The sequence below is a fragment of the Carcharhinus amblyrhynchos genome, chromosome 16 (genome assembly GCF_965287045.1).
Source record: "Carcharhinus amblyrhynchos chromosome 16, sCarAmb.v2.hapA, whole genome shotgun sequence".
Lineage (NCBI taxonomy): Eukaryota > Metazoa > Chordata > Chondrichthyes > Carcharhiniformes > Carcharhinidae > Carcharhinus > Carcharhinus amblyrhynchos.
Genome location: NC_137339.1, coordinates 12,865,027 through 12,886,779, shown reverse-complemented (window position 1 = coordinate 12,886,779; position 21,753 = coordinate 12,865,027). Strand labels below are relative to the sequence as shown.

The following is a 21,753-nucleotide window of genomic DNA, read 5'->3' as shown; positions in this document are numbered from 1 at the left end:
CCCCCCACCCCCCGCCCCCCTCTGTCGATGGAAGGAATATTTCTCACCTCCCCCAACCCCTCTTGTGACCTGCAGGGTGTCTGCAACAGCGATCCTGCAATCTCGCAGTTCCCCCCCCGCCCCCTTGTCCACAGAAATTCCTGTGCAGTTCTGACAGGGTTAAATGCTGAATCGCATTGGTGCCAGTTTCGGAAGAGATGACTGATGACAGGTTTAAAATCGAGCGTAACATTATTGCTTTGATGTTTAATTTACAATGTTTCCACATCGATTTTTTTAAGGCATCTGGTTGCGGATTTTGCAATACTTTTTTTTTGTCTTGATCTTCCAGAATGCAAAGGAAAATACCAATTTGCTTTACACATAAGTAGCAATTTTGTCCCACGCAGGTCATTTGCTATGATTGTATTCGATGTGTTTTGATTGATGTCTGATTTTGAGTACCGCTTTGCTGGAAGGTAGAAACGGGATTGCAGAGAGAGATAGGACAATAGGACAAAGTGGAAAGAAAGGAAGGCAGGAAGTAACCGAGTTAAGGAAGAGGTGGAATTTCTGGCTAAGCAATAAAACAAAGGGTAGTTTTTTTTACTGGCCTTGATGTGCCTGTCACCCTGCTTACGCTTTTACGAGCCAGCTTCTGTTCAAAGGACTTAAGATCACGGTGTTGCAATCTGCAAAATGTGTGGTGACACCTCTTTTCCTGCTATCAGTTGAGGCTGTTCAGACTCACAGATGGCAAGGCCAGGGATAAGGAAAATTTATCGATTTGATTTATTTTTGTCACATGTGTTAGAGAAAAGTATTGTTTCATGCAATGCTATGCAGACAAAACGTACCGCAGAAGGAAAGGAGAGGGGGCAGAATGTAGTGAAAAGAGTTAGTGTAAAGTTTTAAAAGCACAGAGGGAGAGTAAAAGGATAAAATTCGAGGGTGTGCTGGTCAAAAACGTGAGCAGTTAAAGAACGGGATGCCCTTACCCGAGGGCGAACAGAATGTGGGGGTCAGAGAGGATATGGAAAGACACAGCAGAGCAGGGGAACAGAGGGCGAAATACAGTGAGATGCAGCGATAGAGAAAGCTAAAAATAAAATGAAAAGGCGGCACACCTCTCACTTAAGAGTGTCTGGCCGGTTCACAGTTTTACTTATACCAGTTGAGGTTGTGGGAGAGATTCATTTATTTTTTTCACTCCCAACTGGAAATGAATTGTAGCAATAAACAGGCTTTTATTATTGTCCTATTTAGTGAACGCCCGCCACTCAGGGTTTAATCAAGTGCATGAGTACATTTCATTTCCTCGTCCACTTGCTCACACACACACACACACACACACCAGGCAAATGTAACATTCAATGAGATGAGCCATGAGACCCGAGCAGTGTGAAGCTGCCAGTGTCAGCGTTGTCACACACACACACGGTAACAGATTATATTTCCACGCTCATAACAATTCCTGCTCAGTTTGCAGTTTAAACAACCACTCAAGACTCGCTGGCCCCTTGCTTTCCACTGCACAGAAGCAGTTTGTGGAGAGAGAGAGAGAGAAAAGGAACCAGTCAGTAATAATTGCTTAGATACCGTTCTTGCACATTCATCAATCCCCTTGCTTTAAAGGCATTACTGCTTATATTGTACAAATTAATTGCTAATCATATGCTACAAGGCACATGATTAGTCTTATTCCTGATAATATTCAGTGCCGTGTTCAGAGGGAATAAGCTTCAATGTACTCCACATTTATCAGTGAAATGATTCATGTTTGCTGTTACTCTCCGGAGAGCTCCAGACAATCCGACGGTATCGATAATGTGCGTAATAAAGAAGTTGATATTGATGGAAATGTGGCTCATAACAGTATTATATTTAATTAGTTACAATTGATTCAGCCTGGTAATGTTGGCACTGTGAGTAAAGAGGAACTCTAATCACCCGCAGTGGAGCTATGGTACGGGCTGCCTCCTGGCGCTGGGTGGGGAGAGCTTGCTGAGACGAGCTTGGGATCATTTTTATTAAGCTTTTATTGGGATATTATATCGACTGTAATCGCGCCCATTAGTCATTTATTATTGTTATTGCCTTCCAATCCTCCGTGATATTTTAACAGGTAAGGTGGGATAAAACTGGCAAACGCTGCAGTCGTGGCCACTGAAGCGCAGAGTCCTTATTACTGAGCCTGCCCTGATGAATCACATTTCATTTAATTTTTAATTTGAAAATTGGTATGGGGATTTAGGAAGGCTTGCACTTTTGTTTCTTTAATCCACAGATGTGCCCGCTTCTCCTCCACAGTCAAGTGGCTGATTTGGAACATGAAGGCACTATCTTTCAATCACCCATCAGGATCGGTGAATATATATGTGCAACACAGCAACAGCCCATTCGGCCCAACTGGTCTCTGCTAGGATTTATGGTCCACTAGAGCCTCTCGCCACTTCTCGTCATCTAACCCTTCCATTCCCTTTATCTCCCTCACGTTTACTAAATGGGTAAGGGTTATATTCATTACAGTTTAGAAGATTGAGAGGGGAATCTCATAGAAATTTATAAAATTCTAACAGGATTAGATAGGGTAGATTCTGAAAGAATGTTCCAGATGGTGGGGGGAGTCCAGAACTAGGGGTCATAGTTTGAGGATAAAGGGGTAAACCTTTTAGAACTGAGGTAAGGAGAAATTTCTTCATCCAGAGGATGAGGAATCTGCAGAATTCACACCCACATAACTGAGGCCAAAATGTTGCCTGATTTCAAGAAGAAATTAGATATAGCTCTTGGGATTAAGGGATGGGGGGGGGAAGGTGGGAATCAGGATATTAAATGTGATGATCAGCCATGATCAAAATGAATGGCGGAGTAGGCTTAAGGGGCTGAATGGCCTACTCCTGCTTCTAGTTTCTATTTGCCTCCCTCTTAAATGTTCCACCATTCATTTGTGTTTAATTTTTAACCAGTTTTCCCACCAAAAATATGCTTTATTCATAAAATTTGTAAAAATGCATTACAAAATGTTCTGACTGAAAATTACAGAAAGTGTAATACAATTTGACTTGTCTCCGTAGGGTGTCTTCCTCTCCTTGGTCCCTCCATGCAATTGTAATTCTCTTGATATTTATAAGATACATTCCACGTCAGGCATTCAACCTGAGGATGAAAAACAAAGCCTTCAGATTTAAACCTCAGAGAAAGTGCAATAGAATTCCACCTTGCTGCACCCAGCATGTTCACCTTTGAGGTGCCTCAGTAATACAAGGGGGCACAGGGTCAAAGTGAGAGGGGGAAGGTTTAGGGGAGATGTACGGGGAAAGTTTTTCACATGGAGGGTGGGGGGTGCCTGCAATGTGCTGCCAGTGGAGGTGGTGGAAGCAGCCACGTTAGTAACATTCAGGGCATATCTTGATAGACATATGAATGAGAGGTGAACTAGAGGGATAGAAACCAATGGACAATAAGCAGTGGGTTTAAATAAGGAATAGGAATCAGTGCAGGCTTGGTGGGCCGAAGGGCCTGTTTCTGTGCTGTAATTTTCTCTGTTCTTTACATTCCCCTTCCCCACCACATTTTTTAAAACCTTCTCTCCTGTAGGAGTTAACTACTGTAAGAGGATATTGTAGACACCCTCTGGGCACTTGCTCAACTGCACGCTATTGTTTAAGGATGGACATAGGCACTCCAAAATGCAAGGGAAACAGAGCCAGGCAGAATTCGACCCTCAACCAGTATCCAGCTATGCCCTTTTCATCAGAGCCTGCCACATAACAGTGAAGAACCGGACCCTGTCTGACTTCCCAGTTTACGCATTTTGAGTACAGCTCTGTTTCATTTGCATATATATCACAGTTAAATACTTTTAATGACATGAATGTGTCAAACTAACAATTCTTAATGGAGGCCTGGCATTTACAGGGCTGCAGGATTTTTAACGTGTGACAAATTTTCACATGTTCTTTTAGCAAGCAGGTATAAGCGGTGCTGCAAAGAGGAGGTTGCTGGAGGGCCAGTACAACGGTTATTCCATCATTTCTTTATTTTAGTGAAAGAATGTGGAAAGTAATATAGCCTCAGTGATGGATGGGACCAAAATTATATATTTCTGTAGTTTTAAGCGAGTTTATTTTTAGATGAGTTCTCTTATGTACTAAGGATAAGGGCCAGGTGTTCCTGGTGCTATTGGATTAGAGCATTGGAAGTAAGAAAATGGTGATTTACTGTTTTTGCTCTAGGTTGTTTTGTACAGCATTGCAGCATGGCACAGTTTGTCAGCAATATGCAGTGGAACTCCCATTAGCCTACATCGACGGAATACCTTCCTGCTCAGATGACAATAGGAACTGGAGGGGTTAATTGTGAATCCAGAGTCCTGATGTGGCATGCTCGGCACAATGATATGGGACAGGTGAGATACAAAGAACCCAAGAAGTATTGGAGTGAGAGGGGTAGGGGGAAGGTTGTTTTAGCTTGGAAGTGCTTCCTAGTTGGAGGTTGCTCCCTTCTCTGTTCACTTCCCACTGAGATGAGCTACCAACCACATGTCTGCACTATCACCAAGATCTTTCACCTTGTGACACCACCTAACTCCACTTCACTTCAGTTTATCAGCTGCTGACACCTCTTAACTTGACCATTCCAGTATATTCCAGGCTAACCTCCCACTTTGTCTCCTCCCGTAAACTTGTCATCATCCAGAACTCTGCTGCCCATGTCCTTAATTGCATTCACTCATCACCCATTTTCTCTCTGATCTATATTAGCTTCCAGTTAAGCAATGCCTCAATTTTTAAACTCTGTTTTCCCACCCCTCCATGGCCTCACACCTCCCCATCTTTGTAATCTCATCCAACCTTTAAATCCTCTGAGATATCTGTATTCATTTAATTCTGCCCTCTTAAACATTTCTAATTTTAATCACTTTACCATTGGTCACCATGCTTCATAGATAGATAGACACCCTACAGTGTAGAAAGATGCCATTTGGCTCATCGAGTCTGCACTGACCACAATCCTATTCAGGCCCTACCCCCATCTCCTTTCGTATTTACCTCCTAATCCTTCTAACCTACTTATCTCAGGACACTAAGGGGCAATTTTAGCATGGCCAATTAACCTAACCCACACATCTTTGGACTGTGGGAGGAAACCGGAGCACCCAGAGGAAACCCACGCAGACACGAGGAGAATGTGCAAACTCCACATGAGTCGCAAAAACCCAGCCTGCAGGTGCAGCAGGTGGTCAGGAAGGCGAATGGGATGCTGGCCTTCATAGCGAGGGGGATTGAATATAAAAGTAGGGAGGTCTTGCTGCAGCTGTATAGGGCATTGGTGAGGCCGCAGCTGGAGTACTGTGTGCAGTTTTGGGCGCCGCACCTGCGCAAGGATATTTTGGCCTTGGAGGGAGTGCAGAGGAGGTTTACTAGGCTGATACCGGAGTTGAGGGGGTTGAGCTATGAGGAGAGGCTGAATAAACTAGGCTTGTACTCGTTAGAGTTTAGAAGAATGAGGGGAGATCTCATTGAGACGTATAAGATGATGAATGGGATGGATAGGATAGAGGTGGAAAGACTCTTCCCGCTCAAAAAAGACAGTAGGACTAGGGGGCACAGCCTCAAGATAAAGGGGGGGCGGTTCAGAACGGAGTTGAGGAGGAACTTCTTCACTCAAAGGGTGGTGAATCTCTGGAATTCTCTGCCCGTTGAAGTGGTGGAGGCTGCCTCGCTAAATATTTTTAAGAAGCGGGTTGATGGGTTTTTGATAAGAGAAGGGATTAAGGGTTATGGGGAGAGGGCGGGAAAGTGGAACTGAGCCACGACAGATCAGCCATGATCTTATTGAATGGCGGGGCAGGCTCGAAGGGCCAGATGGCCTACTTCTGCTCCTATTTCTTATGTTCTTATGTTCTTATAGTGACCCAAGCCAGGAATCGAACCCAGGTCCTTGGAGCAGTGTTAACCACTGTGCTACCATGCTTAGAGCTGCCTCAGACCTATCTGGAGTTCCTTCACTAAAACTCCCAACTGCCCTTTCGTCCACCTCCTTTGTCTAAGCATGGTGGCACAGTGGTTAGCACTGCTGTTTCACCATGCCAGGGACTGGGGTTCAATTCGACCTCGGGTCACTGTTTGTGTGGAGTTTGCACCCTCTGTGTCTGTGTTGGTTTCCTCCTGGTGCCCCGGTTTCCTCTTACAGCCCAAAAGACGTGTTGGTTAGCTTGATTGGCCATGTTAAGTTGACCTTTCATGTCAGGGGGATTAGCAGAGTAAATACGTGGAGTTGTGGGGATAGGGTCTGGGTGGGATTGTTGTCGGTGCAGGCTTGATGGGCCAAATGGCCTCCTTCTGCACTATATGGATTTTATGATTCTACGATTCCATGTACGGGTAAATAATCTATTTGCTTTAATAGCCTATGTGGCCTGTTACCATCGAATGAGTTGGATTGAAGTCAACTCGGTGAAAATGAGATGAAGTAGAAATAACATAAATGTTGCAATGAGATGATGGCCAGAATTTTCCGACCTCGCCTGTGATTGGGATTCTCCAGTTCTGCTGCTTTGAATGGAGATTTGGTTCAGCCCTAAATTCTCCATTATTGTTGGCCATCGTGGCATTAGGGAATTCCGGCCTACATCTCAGGCAAGTCCTTGTCCTGCAAAAGACTCAGGCATTATATCAGGATGACAAATAATGGGAATGTGGACAATAGTGGTTCCACTCAGGTACAACCAAATGGCAATTTCTTTGACACTTGTTTTATATTCTCCAAATCGGAAGATATAACAGAGCTGTATGTGACAAGGTATGTCAGGAAAACATTGCATTCTTGGAGAACTGACATTTTGCAGTTGTGATTTTTATAAGAGCTTTGTTCCTCTCCTCCTCCAGTTCAGGTGAGGGATGAATGGAGTTGAAGGAGGATGTGACCTGTTTCTCCAGGGAGGTAAAATGAGAGGTTAGATTATTGTGACTCATTCTCTTACATTTCCTGCCAGGTTGTAACAGAGGGACAATTAGAAACTGATGTGGACTAGTAACAGAGGAGAAATGGAACTTTGTACTGAGATATCTGTAATTTGGGACTGAATTGTATGTTCCCCCCACCAGTGGGTTTATAGTGTGAGGTGGCTGTAAAATGTTTTGAGTGGCATCCCCATCAGGCTCCCATCTGTCATCCTGTCTCCACAATTTTATTTAGGGACGGGTGAGCCTGAGGCCTAGACCAGCCTCTCCACCTTTGCCCCAATCGAAGACCTTACGTGGCTAATTGTTGACCATTTAACAACCTTTTCCTGCCCAGCATCAATTTTCAGGCTGGCAGGAGTTCAGGGGCGGGGGAAGCCCATAAAATAACCCTGGTCAGGCCATGGTTGGGAAAGGATTGAGGGTGGTGGGGACTGGGGGGGACGGGGATGGAGGGGGAGGGGGGGATGGTGGGGGGGGAGCGGTGGCTGGCTCCATTCATAGCCTTATTTTAACATTGGGTGCCTCCCACGAAAGGTCTGGTCCTTTAGGTGTGCCATCCTACCCAGTCCCAGCAAAATTGCTGCCACCTCCCCCCACCCCACCCCTCCCCAGGCCTCGCATCACCTCCCCCAGCCTGAGGCTCCCAGGACATAGATTATGGGGATGATGATGTGTACTCTCAGTCCTGTCCAGTGCAGCTTCTGGTGCTGCGGAGACCAGAGAGCTGGCTGGCAGCTCTCTGAGGTGAGACTTCCTCCTGAGTGAGGGATGGAGGTCCTGCCTCCTGCTAATCAACACTTATTGGGGCATTAAGTGGCTGCAAGGCTGGGAATATCAGTGGGGTTGTATTCTCTGCTGACTCTTTGGATGGCAAGAAGGGAAACACTGCCATCTTAAAAATCCTGGTACGATTAATGAGTTTATGGTTTCTGATATCTGTAACATGGAAGTCATGGCTTTTCGGGTGTAGATATTTGTAATGTGGGTAATGTTTTTACACATAGACATCTGTAATTTGGGAACAATGGAAATATGCTTTAATTATCTGTAATGTGAAAGCATTAAGCTTCTGGATTTAAGTATTGATAATGTAGAATGGAGAGATTTCTGAAGGTTTCCCAAATGTGGTTTCTAATCTGTGCAAACATGAATGGAAATATAAATGTGGGAAAGACCAAAAAAAATCAAGCAGTAGGAGCAAAGGTATGTACCAGAAAATTGTACATTTGGAATGTGACCTGCTCACTAGTCCATATCTTAGTATAAAAAGTCCTTTCAGTCTGATCAGAGTGCCTTTTGAATTGAAACAATATTCATGTGGCTTTAGTGTTTTACCATTTTGTATTCCTGATGCAATGATACTAAATGGTTAATTAAAGTGTAATTCTGAATTAATCACATTTGCATCCGACCCAGGTGACCCAAAGGCAAAAACCATCACGTACAGCATTGAATTCTGTACCAATTGTAAAAAGAACACCCCCCACGTGCTTAAGCTAAAGAACCTGTAAGTGTTGGGGCACTTGGTGCAACTAGGGCTATTCCTACTCGTGGGCACTGAGCTCAGGTTTTAACAAATAAAATCAAAATTAATAATTCATTAATATTCAGAAAAAAAATCCAATTCAGGCTATCAAAGTATCATGATTTAAAATACAATCTGATAGTCGGGGGACTCAGTTAAATGTTAGGACAAGAAATGGGGACTATTATTAATTATCAGAACTACTGCAATTCTGAGGGTCAAATAAAGATCCTTTAGAACACATTAAATATGCTGTGGGATGCAGACTGGAGGACAGGTCACTTTAATCTCTGAAATTTGGAAACATGTCTGCAAAGTAAAGTCGAATTATCATCTTTGCTCTCCTAAGTGTTTGAATTTATTATTTTCCATTAGAATGACCTACCTCAGTTGCGTTCCTTTCTTGCTTGTGAAATTCTCTCCAGCACAGCAGTTTTTGGTGGAAAAAAAACCACAGCCAACGGCCAACCAGCAGCTTGACAAAGAAAAAAGCAACTTTGCAGAATGAGAGGGAATGTTGCGTTCCCATCTGTACGTAACTGCACAAACAGTGGCAGTAAGATACACAAGGGTTTCTGTGAAAGCAATTGTAACACGACTAAAGGACTTAAAACTCTGCGTCATGAGTTTACCATGGGTGTTAGGACGCAGGTGAGAACTGAAAATAGGTGCGGCTTAATAAATAAAGAATACCACAGAGAGGGGCTGGAAGTGTACAGTGGGCTAGTGAGGTCTGTACAGCGAATTGCATTTCAGGTTTGTCTCTTTCAGCAGTTCTGATGAAAGGCACACACTCTGTCTGCCTTTTCTATATATATATATATAGACTGGCTGGTCTGGGTGTTTGCATACTTCTGGCATATTTCATTTTTATTTCAGTCTCATTTACAGTGTTTTTCTTATTATCTTACAACTTAATCATTGATAATATTGATATCATTCTCTACGCACTATATGCTTTGACTGTATAGAATGCAAGAAATAACACTTTTCACTGTATTTTAATGTGACAATAATAAATCAAATCAAATCAAACAAGGTAGGCGAAGGGGATAATGCATCTCACATCTCATACAGTATGGCTTTTGTACATCACAGTGCCAACTCTATCTCATATACAGTACACATTGTGTAAAAAGTGATTAACACAACTGATACTGAGTGGGTAGTGTCTGCCTCTCTTTTCCCCTCCTGAACATCTATGCTACAAGGCAAGTAAAAGGGAGTGATTCATTGGGATTGTAACTCACAGTGTTAACCTGAACAAAAGTACACTGCCAATATTACACATTTGGCTCGATCACAATACACACAAGACAGATGCAATTCAATAGTTTTTTTTTGATGAAAATGATTAAATAATTATATGCAATTAAGAGATAAAGGCAAACTTTAAAGGCACTTCACACCGTTGAGTGGAAGGGGCTGCAGGTTGAGCAGCTGCTGTTAGTTAACAACTGACTGGTGAAAGGTTCACATTGAGTTCTCATTACATCTGCACTTGACATGGAATCTCCCTTTTGTAAAGTTCAGTCCAAAAATAGCAAACGAAATGTTCTCAGATGATGGACTTTTGTATTTCATCTCCTTCACTGGATTAATTAATCCAAAATGTTTGATAAAATGCATGCGGTCCGTAGCAATGCTTATTATGTTCCTGAAAGCTTTGAAATAACAATCTTTTGCTGTCGTGACAGAATTTTCATTTTTCTGCTACATTGATGTGACTCAAAGCATATATTTGCATAAAATTAACTCTTGTGCAGCGCATGGAACAATGAAGAAGCGTGTCAGATGCTCTGCATATTAGTAGCCTTTAAGAAAGATTGATCTCCTTTATTAGCTTTTCAATTATACTCTGAGAAGTTGTGGTTTAATTGAAATTAAATGGAACTCTAAAAGAACCGTGAGGCGAACATCATAGTAAAACTGACAAAAATTTCATTTTTCTCTAATTTGTATCATATTTAGTAAAATATTCTAAAATTGGATTCTAAAAAAAATGGTCATTCCAGTGAGGGTGAGTAAAAGATCTTCTCCATTTACCATTGTACATGGGTACGATGGGTATAGAGAGATATGGGCCAAATGTGGGCAATTGGAATTAGCTTAGGGGTTTTAAAAAAAAAGGCAGCATGGACAAGTTGGGCCAAAGGGCCTGTTTCCATGCTGTAAACCTCTATGACTCTATTTCACACCAGCAACAAGCACTTTCAGTTAGATGTAACAAGAATGGTTTAAATGCAGCCTCTATGTTGTCCAGTAAAGATGGGCATTTATATACCACCTTTTGATTTGACTTGATTTGATTTGATTTAATTTATTCTTGTCACGTGTATTAGGATACATTGAAAAGTACTGTTTCTCGCACATGATGACTAGGTTAGGATTGTTTTTGCTGGAGTTCAGACAAATGAGGAGGGAATCTCATAGAAACATATAATACTCTAACAGGACTGGACAAGGTAGATGCAGGGAAGATGTCCCCGATGGTGGGGGAGTCCAGAACCAGGGATCAGATTGAGGATTTGTGGGAGGACAGAGATGACAAGACATTTCTTCACCCAAAGAGTGGTGAGCCTGTGCAATTCATTAGCACAGGAAGTAGTTGATGCCAAAACATTGAATGTATTCAAGAGGCAGCTGGATATAGCACTTGGGGCAAATGGGATCAAAGGTTATGGGGAGAAAGCAGGATTAGTCAATTGCATTGGATGATCAGCCATGATCGTGATGAATGGTGGACCATGCTCAAAAGGCCAAATGGCCTTCTCCTGCTCCGATCTTCTATGCTTCTATATTATGCAAAGCATACTATTCATAGAGTACATAGGGAAGGAGGAAAGAAGAGGGTGCAGAATATAGTGTTACAGTCATAGCTAAGGTGCGGAGAAAAATCAACTTTCGTGACTATTGGATGTTTTACAGACAATGAAGTATTTTATTGATGGGTCGTCATTTGTGTAACGTTGCAAAAGGCAGTCCATTTGTCCAGAGCAAGTTCCCACAAACAGCAATGTGCTCATAATCAAGTGATCTGTTTTTGTCCTGATGATTGAGGGTTATTGGTAAATATTGGCCAGGACACTTTTGGTAGTTCCGAAGATAAATGCAATATGACATTGAGTCATACAGATTCAAGCTGCTTCTACCTACCCTTGCTGTAGGATAGGTATCTCAGTATGTGACCTTACACGTCTGTATGTATTTCTGTATCTGCATTTGTAACCGTATCAGGGCATGTGTGTTACCAAGATTCCAGAGATCCGAATTAGGAATCCGATTTAATGTTTGGGATTTTCTTCCCCCTCTGCGGCATGCTTTGCGGCAGTGGGAGGCGACACGCTGTTCATTGGTGGTGGGATCTTATGGTCCCGTCATAGCCGATGGGGTTTCCCATTGAACACACCCCTCACCGCTGGGAAAGCCGCAGCGGAGTGTGCCATCGGCTGGACCGCAAGATCCGGCGAGAGTGAACGGCAGCAAGAATTTACTGAAGGGCTGGAAAACCAAATGAAGGAGGAAAGGCTAGGAGTTAAATGGAACAAAATTTCTTTTAATTTTTGCCTCAGTTTGTTGGTCGTCCGTTTTATGTTCATGGGTGGGTTCTCAATTAGTTGTTTCTTTTCAATGTTTCTGTTCCTATCTACATCAGTTTCCTCCCCATTATCTGTTAAAATTTTATCTTTTGTTTTTCCTGATGTTTTTTCCTTTCAGAGTTTTACACTGTGTACAAATGATCATCACTTCCTCACGCTCATCCCTTTATTTCTCAATTACAGTCCTTAAATTTTGGTTTCTTTTGACAAAATTATTTTATTGGCCCTGTATCGTCATGGAGAAAGACCATTTTCTTTGAAGCATTTTGTTCCATGCTTTGACTAATCGTTAGGCTTCCTTTACATCTTGATAAGTGAAGATTAAAACCATGTGGGGCGGAGGGTGGGGGTGGGGAGGAGGGGTGGAATCCAATTCCATGAAATAAATACTCAAACTGCTTTGGGCTGTCAGGAACAGCTTTAAATTAGAATTGTGGAAAGCAAGAGATTCTCTTCCAAAACAAGTGTGAGCTTGGGCCAAAGAAACTCACTGGGGTTGCTTTTGACTTCGGGCTGTGGATTCACTGTCACCTGTTTTTTTTTTCACTACAGCGCAAAGCCAAAAACTATTCCACTCTCTCCTCACACCTTCTCACCCGCCCCACCACAAAAACACCCTCCCCTGCCCCCGGCTGCGATGCTGCAGATTTAAGAAACAGCTTTTGTTGACATGCCCTTTCAACACAGCAAGTGGTGATTTTCTTGGAAGGAAATGACACTGTATTTTAACCCCCTTGATTCCACTCCTAATATTGGGAGTGGATATTGCAAAGTGACTGAAGGAGGACAGACTGCTTGCCTGAAAGCGAGATGCAGTGATTTGCCGACTGGAATAGGAATTGGACTGAACTCACACACCCAGGGACTGGTTCACTCCCTCACTCAGCATACTGAGGGCACTGGCAGTGCATGGGTGTAACATTACTGGAGTAGTCAAGTGCATGCTCAGTACTTCATGCCTTCCAGCTGACACGATCTTACAACAAAAAAAAGCACATTCTCTTGCCTCCGTTGGCGAATTAAAACAGTTGTTTGGCAGATTGAAGTAAACTCAATATTTATTCTTCAAAATTGCACTTTGCTACGTGCCAGCTTCCACTTAAATACAAGCTGTGCTTATTTTGCAAGGTGTTAGAATAAACAGGGAAAAAAAACAATTGATTGGACAGTGCTAAAGAATCACTAGCTCTGTGCTTTCCCTTGTCTCATTTTTGCTCCTGTACAAAACAAAGCAAAGCAAGTCTGCACTCCAGGTTCCTGCTCCTTATCGCCCTGTTTATTGTTTCTTCCTTTAACAACTTCAGTTTTCTCATATCTTAAGCTACAAAATTTGCTTGAGTTTGGAAATCAGCTCTTCTATTCAAACACTAATTCTGGTATTGTTAATTTTTATTATAAAGCTATCTTCTGTAACACGTCAAATGCTATCTTTTCTCGAGAAGATTTTCAGTTGTATCCCCTCATTAGCTTTTAGCTATAACACATCTGTTATGTGGAGTAGCCCAAATTTAAAGGTTCCAGTATAATATTGCCTCTTTTCCTGGTTGTTGAAACCACATTCAAGAGGCAGCTGGATGTAACACTTGAGGCGAATGGGATCAAAGTTTATGGGAAGAAAGCAGGATTAGGCTATTGAATTGGATGGTCAGCCATGATTATAATGAATGGCGGAGCAGGCTCAATGGGCCAAATGGCCTCCTCCTGCTCCTATCTTCTGTGTTTTTATGTTTCTGTTCTTCAGTTCTTATATTTATGACTGTGTTAGGAAAACAACGGTGCACAAAGCCTGTAACAGAATGGTGCATTCTCAAGGACTAGGTTACAATGACGAGGAACACAAGTAGTTCAATCATGGACCAGTCACAAGGTGGGAGGGTGTAAGGTCCTCAATGAATTCCAATGATTACAGATAGTGGAAGTCAGGAAAACCTCTAGCTTGGTCGGTTTGCCTTGGGAGAAAGTGCCCGTAAAGGCTGGGGGGGCATGCTGGAGTCAGGCCAGCCAACCTGGGAATAAGTGTGAAGGCAGCCAAAGGAGTTGCCGGGGGCAGAGGTGATTTGATTTGATTTATTATTGTCACATCTATTAGTGTACAGTGAAAAGTATTGTTTCTTGTGCGCTATACAGACAAAATGTTTATAGAGAAGGAAAGGAGAGAGTGCAGAATGTTGTATTACAGTCATAGCTAGGGTGTAGAGAAAGATCAACTTAATGTGAGGTCGGTCCATTCAAAAGTCTGATGGCAGCAGGGAAGAGGCTGTTTTTGAGTTGGATGGCACATGACTTCAGACTTGTATAATCTTTTCCCCGACTGAAGAAGGTGGAAGAGAGAATGTTTGGGGTGCTTGGGGTCCTTGATAATGCTGGCTGCTTTTCTGAGGCAGCTGGAAGTATAGGCAGAGTCAATGGATGGGAGGCTGGTTTGAGGTATACAGTTTAAATGGCCTGCCTTGATGTGGGATGTTGTCCCAGTTAAAATATGGACACAAAAGGTCCGCCAACCCTCAGCCCTCATGCTTTTTCACCCTCCAAACTATCCCCATGCCCCATCAATGTCACTTCATGTCCCCACTCAACCCTCTATGATCCCTCATGCCCCTTATGCCAAGGTTTGCCCTGCCACCCACACAATGGCCCCTAATGACTCCTATGTCAAGCTATGTCACTTCCACATTGTATAGTGAGTCAATGCCTAGAACTGATGAACCCTATACTGAAACGTGTAAAAGAAAACTTTGAAAAAAGTAATTCATTCATAACTTTCTCCATTGTTGCATGGACAGGTTGGGTCCTCTGATCTCTGTTGTCAATTTGGTCTGAATTCTACACTCCCTCCCAGTGGGTTTTGAGGTGGTGCAGGTCCAGGGTTTGGTGGGTGGCGTAAAATTGCACGGAGACAATACCCTCCAGGATTCTGCCCGCCCTGACCAGGATGCGATTTTATGGTGGGGCGGACAGGTCCTCAGATGGGAAGCCCACCCGTGTCCCTGTGAAGTGGGTTTCAGGCATCGCACTACCCACTGCGCCACAAGGCCTCTTCACAACCACAACAGCAATTTGCAGTGATACAGCACGTCCAACGTAATAAAATGTCACAAGTCACCTCACGGGAATATTATAAAACAAAATCTGACGTTGAGCCAAATGAAGGGATATTAGAGCAAGCGATCAGAGAGGTAGGTTTGAAACAGCGGAGAAGGAAAGTGAGGCAGAAAAGTGTGGGGCTTGGAGGGAAGAAAGCCCAGACTTAAACATTACAGTGCAGTACAGGCCCTTCAGCCCTCGATGTTGCGCCAACCAGTGGAACCAATCCAATGACCTTCTAATTTAAACTATTCCAATGTTATCCATACGTCTATCCAATGACCATTTGAATGCCCTTAAAGTTGGCGAGTCCGCAACTGCTGCAGGCAGGGCATTCCACGCCCTTACTAGCCTCTGAGTAAAGAACCTACCTCTGACATCCGTCCTATAATTAGGGCCTTGGCAGCTGAAGGCGATGAAGTGATTAAAATCAGAGCTGCCCAAGAGGCCAGAGTTAGAGAAGCAAAGGGGTTGTGGGGATGAAAAGATAAGGAGGGGGCAAGACCACAGAAGGATTTGAAAATAATAATGAGGATTTTAAAATCGAGGCTTTGCTCGGCTGGGAACCAAAGTGGGTCAGTGAGCACAAGAAGTGATAGGTAAATGGAACGACGTGAGTTAGGACATGGGCCGCAGACAAGTTTTTGGGAATGTGAAATGAAAATCAAATTACCAAATTTTATTTACTAAATCAATAGCCAGCAGAGGGGAAGTCACAGAGTCATAGAATTACAGAATACTAGTGCAGAAGTGGCCCTTCAGCCCATCGAGTCTGTACTGACGTATCAAAGGCCCTGACCTACCACCTAATCCTATTTGCCAGCACTTGGCCCATAGCCTTGAATGTTATGATGTATCAAGTACTCATCCAGGTACATTTTAAAGGATGCGAGGTATCCTGCCTCCATTGTCCTCCCAGGCAGCACATTCCAGACCATCACCACCCTCTGGATAAAAAATCTTTCCCTCAAATCTTCCTTGAACCTCCCATCCCTCACTTTTAAGTTGTGTCCTCTCATAGCTGACCCTTCAACTATGGGGAACAGCTGATCCTTATCCCCATCCTGGCCATGCCCCTCATAATCTTGAATACAATTGTTGGAGGATGTTTACTGAAAACCACCACTGAAATATATTTAAAGACGCTCGCTGTAGAAAAGTGTGACCCAGGCAGCTGCTTTTTGTACCTCACTGAATCTGCAAAGCCACAATCAATATGTTCACAATTTCCATTTGTTAATATTGTATCATTCTTTGCTAGATAATCAATGGAATACTTATTAGGGAAGGAAAAAAACGAATAAATAGTGATTTGTTTATGCTTGAAAGACATTATCTACACTCTACAGTGCAATCTATAAAAAAGTGTAATGAAAAATAACAGGCACAGAAAAAAAATTAAGTCATCCACAACTCTATCAGTGAAACCCAAGGAAGCAATTAGGTGTGTGTTTTGGTCCAACACACATTTACCATTACAGACCACTCAATATCAACCTCATTACCCTGCTGTCTTCATTAGGCTGTGACTCTCCTACTCTCACTACATCTACATCTCTATTCTGCTGTGAGAAGGGCTCAGTGGTCCATTTAAAGCACTAAACTCATTTAAACAACGGTCATTTGTGTAGGAAGCAATAAAAAAGCCTCTCGCGCTGCCTGAGGCGTGAGTGCACAGGCTTCAGCTTTCATAGTATCACATGGGAGAGGCACATGTCAAAGACGTTGACCAATTTGGCTGTAACGATTCGGTGGGCGAAATAACAAACTCAGAGGCTGCTGGAACACCGTGGTTTTGAAAGGAAGCTTTTCCAGGAATACCAGCTTCCTGATGTGCCTGCTGCTAGACTCTCCTCTTCAGATCACTGTAGGTCTTGGTTTGAAGCTGGAAATTTAAATGGAGCCTCTCTGTGTTTGCTCACTTTAATTTTTATTTTGAATTTTGTACCTGATATTTTTGATTGGCTATTTAATGTGCAAAATTCAATGAGTGGGCTGCAAATCACTGATATGGCACATTTCATTTATCTGAAAGATTTCTGAAGAATAAATAGCTGCCTACACTTTAGGACATAGAATCATAGATCATAGAATTGCTACAGTACAGAAGGAGGCCATTCAGCCCATTGAGTCCCACCAGGTCCTATTTCTGTACTCCTAATCCCCTGACACTAGGGTGAATTAACATGGCCAATCAACCTAACCCGCACATCTTTGGATTGTGGGATTGTGCTTTGCAGAGCAAAAACAGACCACTCAACCAAACTGCTCTGTGCTGTTAATAATGCTCCATTCCTCCCATACTACTTAATCCAAATGTATCGCAATGTCTTCTGTTTTCTTTTCCCCCCTCCCTTGAATAATTATCAAGTTTCCCTTTAAATTTATATACATAATTCACCTTAGTCACTCTTTGTGAAAGCAAATTCTACATTCAAACCTCTCTTTGAGTTCCTTAGTGGATTGATTGGAGAACATCTTATATTTATTGCCCCTTGTTCTAGCTTCCTTTGCAGGAGAAAGTTGGAAGTTTATTTTCATTGTTTGAAAATTAAAAATAAAAAAGAATAGGGAAAGAATGGTAATGGAGGGTATATTGAGTAAATCGTAGTATGTCGAATCAGTACAATAAAGTTGAGTAGATCCCTCCTGATCTAAAATGCAAGAGTCACGTTTCACTTATGAGAAATGTAGGGCTGGATTTTCACCAAGCTGGGATGCCTTTATGTAAGGCAGGTGATTCCAGGTTTCCCAACCCCATTAGCAGGCTGTTTGTTTTTGAAAATACCTTTAAAGAACTAAGAGAGCAAAGAACAAAGAAAAACACAACACAGAAAGAGGCCCTTCGGTCTGCCAAGCCAGTGCTGATCATGGTGTCCTAAATAAACTAGAAAAAACCTTTTGCTTTTCCTCAGTCTGTATCTCTCTATTCCCTCCCTCTTCATGTACCCATCCAGATGGCGCTTAAATGTTACTAATGTGCCTGCTTCCACCACCTCCTCTGGCAATGTGTTCTAGGCATCCACCACTCCCTGTGAAGAACTACCCCCCTCACCACACCCCACATCTCCCTTAAACTTTCTCCCTCTCACCTTGAACCTGTGCCCCCCTTGTAATTGACATTTCCACCCTGGAAAAAAGTCTTTAACTATCCACCCTGTCTACACCTCTCATAAATTTTGTAGACCTCTATCAGGTCTCCCCTCAGCCTCTGCCTTTCCAAGATGCACAAAGGCTGGTTGCTGCTATACAAGACCGCATCCAGCACTCCTGACCTGCTCGGCTCCATTGCGGGGATAGGGATCTCCAGCTTATCTGCAAATTTCATGGAATTGGGCAAGTTTTTTAAAGAACCGTGGTTGACAGCCAAGTCGTGAACCCGAGATTACTTTCTAAAAGGTAAGTTTAAAAAAAAAGGTCCCTCTAATGCCCCTATGTTAACCTCTGCCCTTCAGCACACTTCTCTGGCAGCTCATGCATCTAAGCCAAGCTATGGCACTTCCATGTTCATTGGCCCATTGTACTCTGAACCAATGAATCCTATAATGTATAGTGGTAGGTATAAAAAAAAAACTTTGAAAAAAGTGATTCATTCATAACTTCCTCCTATACTAAAAGAAAATTTCATGACAAATTAATCATCCAGATAGTTCAACAAGTAACAAAAACTACTTGGGGGGGCGCAGGTGTTGAGTGGGATTTGGGTGGGATTGAGTTATTGAGGATAGGCCTGGGTTGGGAGGGACGTTCAGAGATGTCTGATCCTTGACAGGAGGGTGTTTCCAGTCAGAATGAGGCTTCTGATGGAGGTGGCCCCCCCCCCCCACCCCCCACTTCACACCTGAGATTTAGGAATCAAAAGTTCTCTATTTCCTGTTCCGATTGACCCAGCCAGCCTACAAATTCAGACAGGGTGGGTTTGCGTCCCACTCAGGATGTGGAAAGTGTATTCACAATGTGGCCAAAGAGGTTGATTATCTAATGTAAATTCTTCCAGTACACCTATGGTGGATGGTAAGAACAGCAAAGTTGCCTGGCTTGCCATGCTTCTTCTGGAGTGTTGCCTCCTCAAGCTATCACCTGTGGCAACGGTCTGGTGCTCTACTCCAGGAAATTCTAGCTTTGGAAACAGACAATAGCATGTACTTTGTCCGCCTCATGTGCTATAATGACTTCAATCAGGCCATTGAGGTTGGCCCATTGGAGTATGAATTCCCTGATTAAGGATTCCATTGATGGACCAATCAGGGAGTCTTTGTCTTGTACTTAACCGGGGTGCCAGATTCTCTCTCACACACGGACACGCATATGTACACGCACACACAGTAGACTGCGAGCACTCTGTGCACTACTGTTAGTTTGTAAATAAAGGGATTTCAGTGAAGGGACTTCTGCCTCTGCAAATTTATTACACATGCCACTAAATGCAGAAAAAGAGAAGATTATGTGTTTGAGAATAGAATGGTCGAAGAGATTCAAAACTGCATTGGAAATCCTACTAGCTGTTTATCTGCAATTGTCACTAGCTAAGGCAATGTAGTCCATTCAGGTAGCAACAGAACTGGAGCAGAGCAACATGATAACGATAGCACGATTAAAGACAACAATACTTTTCATTATATACCAATACATGTGATAATAATAAATTAAATCAAATCAACTTCAGGACAACTGAATGGTCATATTAAATGCACCAATGCACCTTTATCCAAGACAATTACAGTTTTTTTAATTTGATTTGATTTATTATTGTCACATGTATAACATACAGTGAAAAGTATTGTTTCTTGTGTGCTATATAAACAAAACATACCATTCATAGAGAAGGAAATGAGATAGTGCAGAATATAGTGTTACAGTCATAGTTATGATGTAGAGAAAGATCACCTTAATGCAAGATAAGTCCATTCAAAAGTCTGACAGCAGCAGGGAAGAAGCTGTTCTTGAATCAGTTGGTGCGTGACCTCAGACTTTTGTATCTTTTTCCCGAAGGAAGAAGGTGGAAGGGAGAATGCCCGGCTGCGTGGGATCCTTAATTATGCTGGCTGCTTTGCCAAGGCAGCGGGAAGTGTAGACAGAACTCAATGGATGGGAGGCTGGTTTGTGTGATGGATTGGGTTACATTCACGACCTTTTGTAGTTCCTTTATAGACAGACTTTGTACCAGTCACAGGGTCGTCAAATACTGCAAATAGAATCTCTGCATCATTAGTGTATCAGTATACAAGATCATGTATCACTTTCTAAGTCTGTTACAAAGTTCTATGGAATTATTTAGCTGCTGTAAAGTCACTATAATATTTTATAGTGTTATTGAATGGCATAGGATCAAGATAGTGTTATGGAGAACAATTGTATTGTTTCAAGACCCATTACACCATTATATTGCATAATTATATAAACCCTCTGCACCATTACATAACACCATTGCAGCATTTAACTCAATAATTAGATAGCATATCATTTTACATAGTATTATGTAATTGCACAAATCCATCAGCCACTGCATAAGGTGATTTCATCGTTATACAGTATCATTGCATTATTGCACAGGGTAATCAACTTATTATATAGGACCATCAAATTATTCTGTGGCGCCATTACACCATTATATAGGGCTATAACACAATGCACAGTGCCAATGATGCATTGAACAGAGCCATCAACCCATTATACAGAGCTATTGAACCATTGTACCAGGCATCAGGATTGGGATTTATCACAAGCAATTGCTTGAATATTAATGCTAACAGGCAGGCTGGTAGGAGCATGCAAAGACGCTGGGACAGGAATAAGAAGCAGACTTGTTGGTTTGACATTCTAAGCCAGTTGTCATTTGTCATGCAGAGATATTACAGCTTGCAGAAGTGGGTCAATGTTGTTACAGGAGTGATTAAAGGAGTAGCAGCCTTGGTTGAGATACATACCATCCCACTAAAGGAAAAACAACTTACTCATGCTATGCTAATGTAGGCAATCTCCTTTCTATTTAAAGGTTGTACCTCATTGCTAAGCATGCATCGAGCAACCTGTTGAAAGGATGTCGTAAAATGCTACTTCTTCCAGCTGTCCTTTAGAAGAAATAGGCCAGATATTTCCAAATAAGGTATCAAAATAATGGATATTATCAATGGTTACATTCACTCTGTTTCTACGCTGAAAATTAAAGGCATTCTTCACCACTTTCAGCAGACGTGTCTGAAGAGTCACCAAGGTTTAGTGAGCATAGAGAAACATCAAACCATACCTCTCTGATACATCACCATGAATGAAGGTCTGGAATAAATCTCTTTTTCCCAGTATATTGGCTAGAAATTTCCAGATGCCTCTATTTTATTCTTTCAAGGGATGTGGGAGTTGCTGACGAGGCTGGAATTGGTTATCCACCCCTAATTGATCTTGACAAAATGGTGGTGACGCACCTTCTTGAACAACTGCAGCCCACATGGTGTAGTTACATTCACAGTGATGTTGGGGGGTGGGGGTGAAGGAGGAGGGGACAGTTCCAGGATTTTCTGTTTTCTCTGCTCAATGAAAATAATGTGGAGATGCCAGCATTGGACTGGGATAAACACAGTAAGAAGTCTCACAACAC

The 21,753-nt window shown here is 42.5% G+C and overlaps 1 long non-coding RNA gene across 1 annotated transcript; it reads right to left on the bottom strand.

Moving 5' to 3' along the window:
- Positions 1–3,059: 3,059 nt before the first annotated feature.
- Positions 3,060–20,231, bottom strand: LOC145353651 (uncharacterized). Its single transcript, XR_013888753.1, has 3 exons — positions 20,046–20,231; positions 8,861–8,950; positions 3,060–3,138 (listed from the first exon to the last, which is right to left on the bottom strand). It is a non-coding gene; the product is annotated as an uncharacterized LOC145353651 (long non-coding RNA).
- Positions 20,232–21,753: the final 1,522 nt, after the last annotated feature.